The sequence below is a fragment of the Scyliorhinus canicula genome, chromosome 12, assembly GCF_902713615.1.
Source record: "Scyliorhinus canicula chromosome 12, sScyCan1.1, whole genome shotgun sequence".
NCBI lineage: Eukaryota > Metazoa > Chordata > Chondrichthyes > Carcharhiniformes > Scyliorhinidae > Scyliorhinus > Scyliorhinus canicula.
The window spans coordinates 60,790,690-60,804,560 of NC_052157.1; the positions used below are offsets into that span (position 1 = coordinate 60,790,690).

A 13,871-nucleotide genomic window follows, 5' to 3' on the forward strand; every position below is an offset into this window, starting at 1 on the left:
CTGCTGTCCGAACCCTCTCCTCTCTCTCGTTCAAGGTCTTCTTGGCAAAAGCTGGTCGAGGTGCTGGTCCACGGAGGAGTGCTGGTCAAAGAGAGAGGAGGGCTGGACGAGAAGGCTGAACCATGTGTGGGACCTGTCTTTTATAGGTCCCGAGGGATCCGCGCCCCTTTGGGCTGACTCCCTTACCTGCTTGGAATCGATTGGGTCTCTTCCCAATCGATATGTTTGAATCCCCCAATACTGAGGCTGTTCCTTAGCTACTGGGTGGGCCTTCAGGCTCTTTGTTTTCGAACCTTGCTGGTGCCTGAGTGTCTGGTATCCTTTACAATGTTGCAGTTGCTTCCCCAATTGTGTCCATTGTCTCTGGAATCGTTCCATTAACATGCTAATTATCCCGGTGATTGCCTCATTAGTATGCGGAATGTTCGTTTCGGTGCTGTCTGCTTTCTTAGCAGACAGAATCCACACCTGCTAGGTGCAGCCTGCTGGGGCTGCAAACATTGTCCATTTTATCCTGTATGCTTTGAGTTCCTCCATTTTGTATTTAGGGAAATGGCCAACTTCGGTGGCTACAGATACACGTCCAAGGTAAATGCACTGGGTCTTGTGAAGGCTGCCTGAGAGGTGCTCTGAGCCCCACCTCCTGCACCCAACACCGGGAGACAGATGGAACATTTCTGTGGCAATTTTAAAGTTCAGGCATGTACTATTTATGACAAGTTTCCTGTGCAACAAGAACAATTCTGGTCATCAAGTATTTTAAATGAAAATATATCAGTGCCGCACTTCGAAACAAGTAAATGGCAAAACATATATAAAATTCACTTTTTCCACAGGATTGTGCGGAATGCCGGTTTATATCCGGGTCAATGTTTCTCTCCACAGACATCAACCACTTATAGACCCAATCCCGTGAGTTTCCCAACAGGAGGGTTTGGTTAAAATTGTACTGAGACTTTTCACACAGAATTCCAGAAACACTAATGCAAGTGGGAATCAGGAACCTTCAGAGCGCTGTATCTGAGGGACAGGAAGGTGAGATTCAGAACCAGAAATAACTATTCCAGGTAGTTTAAGGACCAGTTACAGGTAAGTGACCCATACCCCTCACTCTCACACAATCATTCTTTGGTAAAATATCACACAGCATATCAAACCTTCCAATATTACTACCTGTCAATCCAGCATGATCAAATGTAAGAGCTGAAAACACATTGAGTAGTTTAGAAACAGATTTACCTGGTACAGGTGTGTTTGGTCCGGGTGTCCGAGTTCGCTCTGAAGAAAACATCATGTATTTAGTATTGTGTGTTAAACAAACTGCAGAAAAGTTCAAAGACTCTATCGAACTTTAGGGAAACACATCCAGGGAGGAATGAGACTCGGCTCAAACTGATCATATCGGATCAGGAACAGGGTCAGCAGAGTGGAAAATCCAACAGGATTGCATTCACTGTGAGGGGTAGAATGGACGTTTTCCAGAGTTACCCTGAGCAGGATTATTCCCAGCAGCCTACATCTCCCCTGTGGAGAGAATCCACACAGGATTCTGGGCTTACTGGGATACACTTTCAAGGCAAGTGCACTGGGTCTTGTAAAAGCTGCCTGAGAGGTGCTCTGAGCCCCGTCTCCGGCACCCCAACATCTGGAGATAGAAGGAGGATGTTTCTGGAGAGTGAGTGCAACTTAATAACACCATTAACTCCTTCCATCACCCAGTTTGACAGCTTTGTCCTTCAGGACTCGGCCAACTCGGTGACTGGTGGTATTACCGAGACACCCTTGATAATGGACAGTGAAGTCTCACTCAGTACATTCTGCGTCCATGTTACCCTCAGTGCTTCCTCCAAGTGATGTTCAACATGGAGGAGAACTGGTTCATCAGCTGAGGGAGGGCAGTAGGTGATAATCAGCAGGGTTCCAGGCCCATGTTTGACCTGAAGCTGTGAGATTTCATGGGTTAATTGTGACAATAATAAAGATTATTATTATAATAATAAATTAATGGCACAGGAAATACCCAAGGATGGTGACAGAGGAGTCTGGGATGTAGGGTTGATTCTGTGAGTATGACTATGTCACACAGCTCTCCCAACCTGGACCCCAGTCCCCAGAATGTTAGTGGGGGGACTTTGCAATGTTGACTGGGCTGGGCGTGTCTGTGTTTCCTCGAGACCTGGGTCACAGCCATTGTTGATTCATTCCTTGTATAGTATAATATGGATTCATTTCGAACTTCCCTCTGACATACCGGGCCACCTCACCCAGGTTATTGTGGGAGTGGAGTCACATATAGACCAGACTGGTAAGGAGGCAGTGGCAAAGTGATATTGTCACTGGACTAGTAATCCAGAGATCCAGAGTAATGCTGTGGGGAACTGGTTTCAAATCCCACCACGGCAGATGGGGAAATTTGAATTCAATAAAAAAACCTGAATTAAAAGTCTAATGATGACCATGAAACCATTGCCAATTGTCGTAAAAACCCATCTGGTTCACCAATGTCCTTGAGGGAAGGAAATCGGTCATCCGAACCTGGTCTGACCTACATGTAACTCCAGGCCAACAGCAATGTGGTTGACTCTTAAATACACTCAGGGATGGGCAATAAATACTGGTCCAGCCAGCGATGCCCACATCCCATGAACGAACAAAATAAAAAGACAGCAGGGGCATCACGGTGGCTCAGTGGTTAGCACTGCTACCTCACAGCGCCAGGGATCCGGGTTCAATTCTCGCCTTGTCTGTGTGGAACAAAAAACAAAGAAAAGTACAGCGTAGGAACAGCCCTTCGGCCCTCTAATCCTGCGCCGACCATGCTGCCTGTCTAACCTGAAACCTTCTACACTTCTGGGCTTCATATCCCTCTACAGTAGTCCCCCGTTATACCGCGCTCCGCAATACCGCGGTTCGCGATATACGGCGGGGGGGCTTATGGACCCCAACTTACTTGACTCATTTTAAACTCTTTTTGAAACAACACCTTTTAGCCGTGATGATTAGCCGCGATGATTAGACCGATTAGCCGCGATGATTAGACCGATTAGCAGCGATGATTACCCGCGATGATTAGAACGATCAGCCGCGATGATTAGACCGATTAGCAGCGATGATTACCCGTGATGATTAGAACGATTAGCCGCGATGAGTAGCCGCGACCGATTAGCCCAATTACCCAGCCATAAAAGGGATACCTTTCCAGTGCAGGTATCTTCGAGTTCAGTTACTGTCGTTCAAAATGTTTAAGCGCAAGTCTTACACAGTAAAGCAAAAGATACATTGATAGACCGGCTTCGAAACGGGGAAACAAAGGCAAAATTATCCAGAGAGACTGGTGTACCAGAGTCAACCCTCCGTGGGTGGTGAAAGATGAGCCCAATTTTAAGAACATATGTTGGGACAGTTTCTCAGAGTGAAGGGCTTACAGGAAAAAGGCAAGGAACGCTAGCGACATTAACTTGGAGAAGGCTGTGTTCACCTGGTTGTCCAGGAACAGTCTAGTGGCACCCCCCTATCTGGACCTATCATCAGGACTCAGGCTGAGAAGTTCGATCACCAGCTCCACCCAGAGGACAGCAATTTTGTAGCCAGCAAGGGTTGGCTCCATCGGTTCCAGAAAGACATGGGGATAGGTGCAATTACCATCAGTGGTGAACAGAGATCCGGCCGACTCAGGAGCAGCACAGCAGCCTTTCCCTACATTCTCAAGAACTACATGGTGCAAGAGGAGCTGACCCAGAGCACTCTACAATGCAGATGAGTCAGGGCTCTACTGGAAGATGCTCCCTGACAAGACCCTAGCTGTCAAGGATGATGCCCACAAGACTCTGGGGTACAAGCAAGCCAAGAACAGGCTCACCATCCTGCTTGCCAGCAATGCCACGGGAACACACAAGCTGAAGCCATTGATTGTGGGAAAATTCAAGTCTCCTAGATGCTTTCACCACATCAACATGGAGAACCTACCCATTACCTACCGGAACTCTGGCAAAGCCTGGATGACAGCTTCCTTATTTGAGGAGTGGTTCTTCAAGTTCTTCGTACCCAGTGTCAGGGACCACCTTAGTGCCCGCAACTTACCGCAGAAGGCCACACTCCTACTGGACAACTGCTCAGCCCACCCTCAGGGAGATATTCTCAAGACCAGGGATGGGCAGATCCAAGTGCTCTATCTCCCAAAGAACACCACCAGCAAGGTCCAGCCATGTAATGCTGGCATCATTCAGACCTTCAAGTCTGTGTACAAAAAGGAAACTGATCCTGGAAATGATAGACTCTCCTCTCACTGTCCCAGATTACCTGAAAGCCATTACCATCAAGGATGCCTGTTATCTGGCAGGGAAGGCCTGGGGAGCTGTGACGGAGAAGACCATCGCCAACTTCTGGAACAAGGCCCTAGGAGCAGCACTCCCACGACCCCAACATTACCCCAGGATGAAGAGGACTCATAGGCTTTACTGAAGCAGAGACCAGGGCAGCTGAGGAGAGGCTAGAGGACCACCTGGATGAGAACCTAACACTCCAGGATTGGGTGAACAGGTGGGCAGCAGCCAGAGGACCGGACATGGCACCCGCAGAAAACATTCACAGAGGAGGAGATCATCGACCCAGGTCACCCAAGAGGAGGCAGGAGAAGAAGAAGAACTCCAGCCCACAGTGGCAAAGAGCCACTCGGATGCCATCACGCACCTGAAGTGGCTCATAGCATACACAGAGCAACAGACTTCGACCCCATATACATCCTACACCTGAAGAACCTCAGAGGCAAAGCACAAGTCAAGATGAGGAAGGGGATGTGCCAGAAGAAACTCACAGACTTTTTTAAATGATTTTTTAAAATATGCTTGTAAGTACAATTTTAAGTATATTATTGTATGTATATATTATTGTATATATTTTAATAAATTTAAAACTTGATTTAAGACTTGAACGAACTTTGATGTTTTTTATTTAAAACGCCCTTCCATTCAGCAATGTTCAGCACAGTCAGCGATGTTTCCTCTCGTTCATTCATTTGGATATCCGCCATCTTGGATATCCGCGGCTCAGATACAACGCGGGTGGCTGTCTTGGACCAGAACACCCGCGGTATAACGGGGGACTACTGTATTCCTATATTTGTCAAGGCACCCCTTAAACATCACTATCGTACCTGTTTCCACCACCTCCTCCAGCAGCGAGTTCGAGGCACCTATACCCTCTGCAAAAAAACTTGCTACGCATATCTCCTCTAAAAAAAATTCCTTCGCACATCTCTTCTCAACCTATTGTAATTGATTCCTCCACCCTGGTAAAAAGCTTCTGATTATCAACTTTGTCCATGCCTTTCATAATTTTTAGACTTTTATCAGGTCGCCCCTTCGCCTCCGTCGTTCCAGTGAGACCACACCGAGTTTATCCAACCTCTCCTTATAGCTAATGCCCTTCATACCAGGCAACATCCTGGTAAACATGGAGTTTGCACCTTCTTCCCGTGTCTCCGTGGGCTTCCTCTGAGTGCTCCGGGTTCCTCCCGCAGTCCAAACATATGCAGGTTAGGTGGATTGGCCAATCTTTTGAGGTCAACCGAATATAACAACGGATACAAACTTGTGGATAAAGCAGAAAAGGGCCACTCCTGATAGGGGCACTGCCCGGATGTAACAAAGATCAACAGAAACATAAAAACATTAAATAAGAGTACAATTAAAAGAGTCAATAAAGCATCCCGACCCCTGCGGCGCCCACTGGGCACAGAATGCCTCAATGGTGCTTGTGGACACTAGGTGTATTGGCCATGCTAAATTGCCCCTTGGTGTCCAAAGATGTGCAGATTAGAAACATAGATATTCATTGACTTCCGATGGCGGCCATGGTGTGAGTGGTCGCACAATTGATAGCTCCCGCTCGTGGCGGTTTTTTCAGGCCCTTTCCCCAGTTAACGGTGGATGTGGAGGGAATAAGGTGCAGGAGTGCTGGTAGAAGAGAGTGGCCCATTGGTTCATGGAGCTGAGGACCGGAAGCAGTCGCAAAAGAGGGGAACAGACTGCAAAAATTGGTGCAGTGTCTGCGACGCACGTGGAGATGGCGGTAAGGCAGGGAGTGGCCCTGCCGGCTCAGTGGCCAACAGAGCAGCTGGTGAGTTTCCTGATCGGGAAATTCACGCAGCAACGTGAAAAAGCAAAGGAGAATCTGGAGGACGTGGCCAGGGCAGTGGACTCGATTAAGGCCGTGATCGACCGCGTGGAGACAAGGTTGGAGGCGCAGGGTCAGGTGATCTAGAAAGTGGAGGAAGTGGTGGGGCAGCATGAGGGGCAGCTCGCCTCGATGGCAGAGATGGGGCTGGGGATCAGCAGAGGCTGCTGCAGGAGAAAGTCGAGGGCCTGGAGAACCGGTCACGAGGGCAGAAGTCGTGGGCCTGTTGGAGGGAGGTGAGGGGGCAGAGCTGGTACATATGTGGGGAGGATGCTGGAGAAGCTGCTGGGTGAGGGAGCATTTGCACGACCTCTGGAAGTGGATCGTGCGCATAGGTCGCTAATGAGGAAGGCCCAGGTGAACGAGCCGCTGAGGGTGATGGTGGTGCGATTGCACCGATTCCTGGACAAGAATCGGATCTTGAGATGGACCAGGCAGACGAGGCATTGCATCTGGGAGGGCAGTGAAATCCACGTGTACCAGGACCTGGGTGCAGAGCTGGCCAGGAGGAGAGTGAGCTTTAATAAGGCCATGGCGGCCTCTTCAAGAAGAGGGTGAAGTTCGGGATGCTGTACCCGGCATGCTTGTGGGTGACCTATGGAGGCGGGAATTATACTTTGGGAATTCGGAGGGGAAGATGGAATTTATCTGAGACAGTGGACTGGGTAGGAAAAGGAGGACATTGAACTTTGGTGGAGATGCTTTTGCTCTGTGTTTACACTGTGTTTGGCGCCATTATTTTGCTTCAGGTTTGTTTTCTGTTCTTTTTTGGAAGATGGGCGGGGGGTTGTTCTCCTCGATTTGAGCTTCGGGTGGGGATGTTTTTTTTGCACTAGCAGGCTGATGGACGGGGGGGGGGAATCAATGGGGGGTGGGATTCTAGGCGCTATGGGCGGGCTGCCAGGCTAGTTCACGGAAGCGCAGTGGGGGGTGAGCGGGAGGTTAGCGCGGGGTGGGGAGGTTGTTGTTTTGGGGACTTGATGGCTGGGGGGGGGGGCGGGTGGGAGGGAAGAGGAGGGGACATACTGCTGGACAGGGGAGGGGCTTCTAAAAGGTAACAGGACGAGGATCGATGACGGTGGAATTTTACAAGATGTTCTCAGGGGTGTTGTGACTGCTGCTGATAAGGAGTGTTAACGAGGCAAGGGAGCTGGGAGTGCTCCCCCCTCCCCCTCCGATCTTGTTACAGGCTTCAATCTCCCTCATTTTAAAGCGGGATAAAGCACCCGGAACAATGTGGGTCACATAGGCTGCTCTCCCTGCTAAATGTAGATGCCAAATATTTTGCTAAGATCTTGGCTTCGAGATAGAAAATTGTGTGCCAGGGGAGATAGGGGAGACCAGATGGGTTACTTGAAGGGGAAGCATCTGGCGGCCAACATCAGGAGATTACTCAACGTGATCATGATGCCTGCAGGGGTGGGAGGTGGAGGTGGTGATCGCCATGGATGCAAGAGAACGCCTTTGACGAGTGGAGTGGAATATCTGTGGGAGGTCTTGGGACGGTTTGGGTTTGGGCAGGGATTTGGGACTGGGCCAGTATATCAGGCACCGGTGCATGTGTGCAGACGCACCGGGTGAGTTCAGACTATTTAGGCTGCACCGGGGGACGAGGCTCACGTTTGTATGTGCCTCCCAGGTGCAAGGGTAAGTGATGTCTCGGATCGTGTTTTTTTCGGGTCCTTAAGGGGGAAGGGGAGCAGCCCAGTCGTAGTCCACATTGGCACTAACGACCAATAGGTCAGGAAAGGGGACAGGATGTCAGGCAGGCCTTTGGGAGCTAGGATGGAAGCTCAGAGTGAGAACAAACAGAGTTGTTATCTCTGGGTTGTTGCCCGTGCCACGTGATGTGAGACGAGGAATAGGGAGAGAGAGCAATTAAACACTTGGCTTACAGGGATGGTGCAGGCGGGGAGGGATTCAGATTTTCTGGATAAACTGGGGCTCTTTCTGGGGAAGGTGGGACCTCTATAGACAGGATGGTCTACATCTGAACCTAAGGGGCACCAATACCCTGGGGGGGGAGATTTGTTAGTACTCTTTGGGGGGGTTTAAACTAATTCAGCAGGGGCATGGGAACCTGTATTGTAGTTTTGGGGTACAGGAGATTGAGAGTAGAGAGGTCAGGAGCACAGATTTGACTTCGCAGGAGGGCGCCAGTGTTCAGGTTGGTGGTTTGAAGTGTGTCTATTTCAATGCCAGGAGTATACGAAATAAGGTAGGGGAACTGGCAGCATGGGTTGGTACCTGGGACTTCGATGTTGTGGCCATTTCAGAGACATGGATAGAGCACGGACAGGAATGGTTGTTGCAGGTTCCGGGGTTTAGGTGTTTTAGTAAGGTCAGAGAAGGGGGCAAAAGAGGGGGAGGTGTGGCGCTGCTAGTCAAGGACAGTATTACGGTGGCAGAAAGGATGCAAGATGGGGACTCTTCTTCCGAGGTAGTATGGGCTGAGGTTAGAAACAGGAAAGGAGAGGTCACACTGCTGGGAGTTTTCTATAGGCCACCTAATAGTTCTAGAGATGTAGAGGAAAGGATGGCGAAGATGATTCTGGAAAAGAGCGAAAGTAACAGGGTAGTTGTTATGGGAGACTTTAACTTTCCTAATATTGACTGGAAAAGATATAGTTCGAGTACATTGGATGGGTCGTTCTTTGTACAATGTGTGCAGGAGGGTTTTCTGACACAATATGTTGACAGGCCAACAAGAGGTGAGGCCACTTTGGATTTGGTTTTGGGTAATGAACCAGGCCAGGTGTTAGATCTGGAGGTAGGTGAACACTTTGGAGACAGTGACCACAATTCGGTGACCTTTACATTAGTGATGGAAAGGGATAAGTATACCCCGCAGGGCAAGAGTTATAGCTGGGGGAAGGGCAATTATGATGCCATTAGACATGACTTAGGATGTGTAGGTTGGAGAAGTAGGCTGCAAGGGTTGGGCACACTGGATATGTGGAGCTTGTTCAAGGAACAGCTATTGCGTGTTCTTGATCAGTACGTACCAGTCAGCCAGGGAGGAAAGGGTAGAGCGAGGGAACCGTGGTTTACCAAAGAAGTGGAATCTCTTGTTAAGAGGAAAAAGGAGGCCTATGTGAAGATGAGGCGTGAAGTTTCAGTTGGGGCGCTTGATAGTTACAGGGAAGCGAGGAAGGATCTAAAGAGAGAGCTAAGACGAGCAAGGAGGGGACATGAGAAGTCTTTGGCAGGTAGGATCAAGGAAACCCAAAAGCTTTCTATAGGTATGTCAGGAATAAAAGAATGACTAGGGTAAGAGTAGGGCCAGTCAAGGACAGTGGTGGGAAGTTGTGTGTGGAGGCTGAGGAGATAAGCGAGATACTAAATGAATACTTTTCGTCAGTATTCACTCAGGAAAAAGATAATATTGTGGAGGAGTATGCTGAGACCCAGGCTATTAGAATAGATGGCGTTGAGGTGCGTAGGGAAGAAGTGTTGGCAATTCTGGACAAGGTGAAAATAGATAAGTCCCCGGGGCCTGATGGGATTTATCCTAGGATTCTCTGGGAAGCCAGGGAAGAGATTGCTGAGCCTTTGGCTTTGATTTTTAGGTCATCATTGGCTACAGGAATAGTGCCAGAGGACTGGAGGACAGCAAATGTGGTCCCTTTGTTCAAGAAGGGGAGTAGAGATAACCCCGGTAACTATAGGCCGGTGAGCCTAATGTCTGTGGTGGGTAAAGTCTTGGAGAGGATTATAAAAGATACGATTTATAATCATCTAGATAGGAATAATATGATTAGGGATAGTCAGCATGGTTGTGAAGGGTAGGTCATGCATCACAAACCTTATCGAGTTCTTTGAGAAGGTGACTGAACAGTGGGGACGAGGGGTAGAGCAGTTGATGTGGTGTATATGATTTCAGTAAAGCGTTTGATAAGGTTCCCCAAGGTCGGCTATTGCAGAAAATCCGGAGGCTGGGGATGATTGGGGATTTAGAGATGTGGATCAGAAATTGGCTAGTTGAAGAAGACAGAGAGTGGTGGTTTGATGGGAAATGTCAGAATGGAGTTCAGTTTATGAGTGGTGTACCACAAGGATCTGTTCTGGGGCTTTTGCTGTTTGTCATTTTTATAAATGACCTAGAGGAGGGCGCAGAAGGATGGGTGAGTAAATTTGCAGACGACACTAAAGTCGGTGGAGTTGTAGACAGTGCGGAAGGATGTTGCAGGTTACAGAGGGATATAGATAAGCTGCAGAGCTGGGCCTGAGAGGGTGGCAAATGGAGTTTAATGTGGAGAAGTGTGAGGTGATTCACTTTGGAAAGAATAACAGGAATGAGGAATATTTGGCTAATGGTAAAATTCTTGGTAGTGTGGATGAGCAGAGGGATCTCGGTGTCCATGTATATAGATCCCTGAAAGTTGCCACCCAGGTTGATAGGGTTGTGAAGAAGGCCTATGGTGTGATGGCCTTTATTGGTAGAGGGATTGAGTTCTGGAGCCATGAGGTCATTTTGCAGTTGTACAAACCTCTAGTACGGCCACATTTGGAGTATTGCGTACAGTTCTGGTCGCCTCATTATAGGAAGGACGTGGAAGCTTTGGAACGGGTGCAGAGGAGATTTACCAGGATGTTGCCTGGTATGGAGGGAAAATCTTATGAGGAAAGGCTGATGGACTTGAGGTTGTTTTCGTTAGAGAGAAGGTTAAGAGGTGACCTAATAGAGGCATACAAAATGATCAGAGGGTTAGATAGGGTGGACAGCGAGAGCCTTCTCCCGCGGATGGAGGTGGCTAGCACGAGGGGACATAGCCTTAAATTGAGGGGTAATAGATATAGGACAGAGGTCAGAGGTGGGTTTTTTACGCAAAGAGTGGTGAGGCCGTGGAATGCCCTACCTGCAACAGTAGTGAACTCGCCAACATTGAGGGCATTTAAAGGTTTATTGGATAAGCATATGGATGATAAGGGCATAGTGTAGGTTAGATGGCCTTTAGTTTTTTTCCATGTCGGTGCAACATCGAGGGCCGAAGGGCCTGTACTGCGCTGTATCGTTCTATGTTCTATGAGGCAGGGGTGCCCACTTTCTCCACTGCTGTTTTCCCTGGCTGTGGACCCATTGGCAGTGGCACTGATAGCATCGGAGGCCTGGCAGGGGATATTGCGCGATGGGTGGGTGGAGGGCTGGGGGTCTCGCTATATGCAGATGATTTACTGCTATATATTTCAGACTCGCTGGTGGGATTGGGGGGATAATGGGGATATTAGGGGAATTTGGTCGGTTTTCGGCGTATAAATTGAATATGGGTAAGAGTGAGGTCTTTGCGTTTAGGCGAGGGACAGGAGAAGAGATTGGGAGAGATGCCGGTCAAGGTGGTAGGAGGAGCTTTCGGTATTTGGGTATCCAGGTGGCACGGGAGTGGGAACTGCTGCACCAGCTGAATCTGGGTCGGTTGATCGAACAGATCAGGGGGGACTTTCGGTGGTGGGATGCGCTCCTGCTGTCATTGGTGGGGCGGGTGCAGACAGTGAAGATGACAGTCCTCCCGAGATTCCTGTTCGTCTTTGAGAGCCTTCCAATTTTTATCCCCAAGGCGTTCTTCAAAAAAGTAAATGCGGTCATCTCGGGATTTGTGTGGGCAGGTAAAACCCCGCGGGTGAAGAAGGTGCTGCTGGAGCTGGGGCATGGGGTGGGAGGGCAGGCCCTTCCGAATTTTAGAAATTATTATTGGGCGGCGAATATTGGGATGGTCAGGAAGTGGGTAGTGGGGGAGGGGTCAGTTTGGGAGTGGGTGTAGGCAGCTTCATGTAAATACACGAGTTTGGGGGCACTGTTAACGGCACCTCTGCCGTTCTTGCCGGCCCGGTAGTCCAGAAGCCCAGTAAAAGTGGCAGCCCTGGGGCAGCACGGTGGCTAGCATTGCTACCTCACGTCGCCAAGGTCCCAGGTTCGATTCTGGCTCTGGGTCACTGTCCGTGTGGAGTTTGCACATTCTCCCCGTGTCTGCGTGGGTTTCGCCACCACAACCCAAAGATGTGCAGAGTGGGTGGATTGGCCACACTAACTGCCCCATAATTGGAAAAATGAATTGGGTACTACAAATTTATAAAAACAGAAAAAAAAAGTGGCATCCCTGAGGGTGTGGGGACAGTGGCGGCAATACATGGGGCTGGAGGGGGCATTGGTGTGGGCACCGATATGTGGTAACCATCGGTTCGCTCCGGGGGGGCTGGATGGGGGGCTCCCGAGGTGGCAGTGGGCGGAAATCAAGAGATTTTTTATTGATGAGAGCTTCCCGAGCTTGGAGGACCTGGAGGAGGAGTTTGAGTTAGAGGTGGGAATGGGTTCCGGTATCTGCAAGTGAGGGACTTTGTTCGGAGACAGGATTCGACCTTCTCGGACCTGCCACCCCAGGGGCTACAGGATAAGGTGGCGTCGAGAGTAGGAGTAGGGGAGGGGAAGGTTTCAGAGATATACAAAAAACTGATGGAGTGGGTGGGAGCCACGATAGGGGAGGTGAAGAGAAAAGGGGAAGAAGAACTGGGTGGAGAGTTGGAGGCCGGATTATGGGAGGAGGTCCTGAGGCAAATCAATGCATTCTCATTGTGCCCCAGGCTCAGCCTGATACAATTTAAGGTGGTCCACAGGGTGCATATGACTGTGGCCCAGATGAACAGTTCTTTGAGGGGGCGGAGGAGAGGTGTGGGCGCTGTGCGGGAGGACCTGCGAACCATGTCCATATATTTTGGGCATGTCCGAGGCTGAGGAGTTTCTGGCAAGGGTTTGCTGACGTCATGTCCGAAGTTTTAATGGTGAAGGTGGTGCTGAGTCCAGCGGTGGCGATCTGTGGCGTGTCGGAAGATCCGGGAGCCCAGGGCTGAGAGAGGCCGATGTTTTGGCCTTTGCCACCTTGGTCGCCAGGAGACGGATCCTACTAGGATGGAGAGACTCAGAGCCCCCAAAGTCAGGGGTATGTTTTAGCGACAAGGCAGGGTTTCTCAGAGTCGAGAAAATCAAGTTCGCCTTGAGGGGTTCGCTTCAGGGGTTTGCCCGGAGGTTTCAGCCGTTCAGCAACTTCTTTGAGAAAAACAAAAATTAAGCTGAGGAAGGAGGTCCTGTTTGTGTAAGCCATGTTGGTTGGGGTTTGTTATTGGATGGGTGCGTTGTTTATCTTCTTTTGTCTCTGTTGATACCTGATGGTTAAAATTATAAATGCCTCAATAAAATATTTTCCCAAAAAAAAGATAGATATTAGGTGCAGGAGTAGGCCATTCGGCCCTTTGAACCTGCATCACCATTCAATATGATAACAGCTGAACATGCAAATTCAGTACACCACTCCCGCTTTCTCTCCATACCCCTTGATCCCTTGAGTGGCAAAGGCCATGTCCAGCTCTCTCTTGAGTATGTCCAACGAACTGGCCCGATAGGTGGGGTTATGGGCTTGGTTGGGGGTGTGGGCCTCAGTAGGGAGCTCTTTCAGAGGGTCGGTGCAGATTTGACAGGCTGCTGGCCTTCTTCTGCACTGGAGAAATTCTATGGCTCCATTGATTAAAGGGACATTAGTAAACCAGTTGGGTGGGGTTTTACAACAATCTTTTATTGGGACCAATTTTATATTTCCAGATTTTTATTCTAAGAAACTGAATTTAAACTCTGAAAGTCTCATGGTGGGATTTTAACTCTCATTCTCTGGATTACTAGTTCAGGTCTCTGGATTACTCATCTAGTAACA

The 13,871-nt window shown here is 49.3% G+C and overlaps 1 long non-coding RNA gene across 1 annotated transcript in view; it reads right to left on the reverse strand.

The window, feature by feature from the left end:
- Positions 1 to 380: 380 nt before the first annotated feature.
- LOC119975249 overlaps positions 381 to 13,871 on the reverse strand; it is a 13,719-nt gene continuing 228 nt past the window's right edge. Inside the window, exons 2-3 of the long non-coding RNA XR_005462694.1 lie at positions 1,240 to 1,278; positions 381 to 724 (exon numbers count right to left, since the gene is read on the reverse strand). This is a non-coding gene — a long non-coding RNA (uncharacterized LOC119975249). The remainder of the gene's footprint in view (positions 725 to 1,239; positions 1,279 to 13,871) is intronic.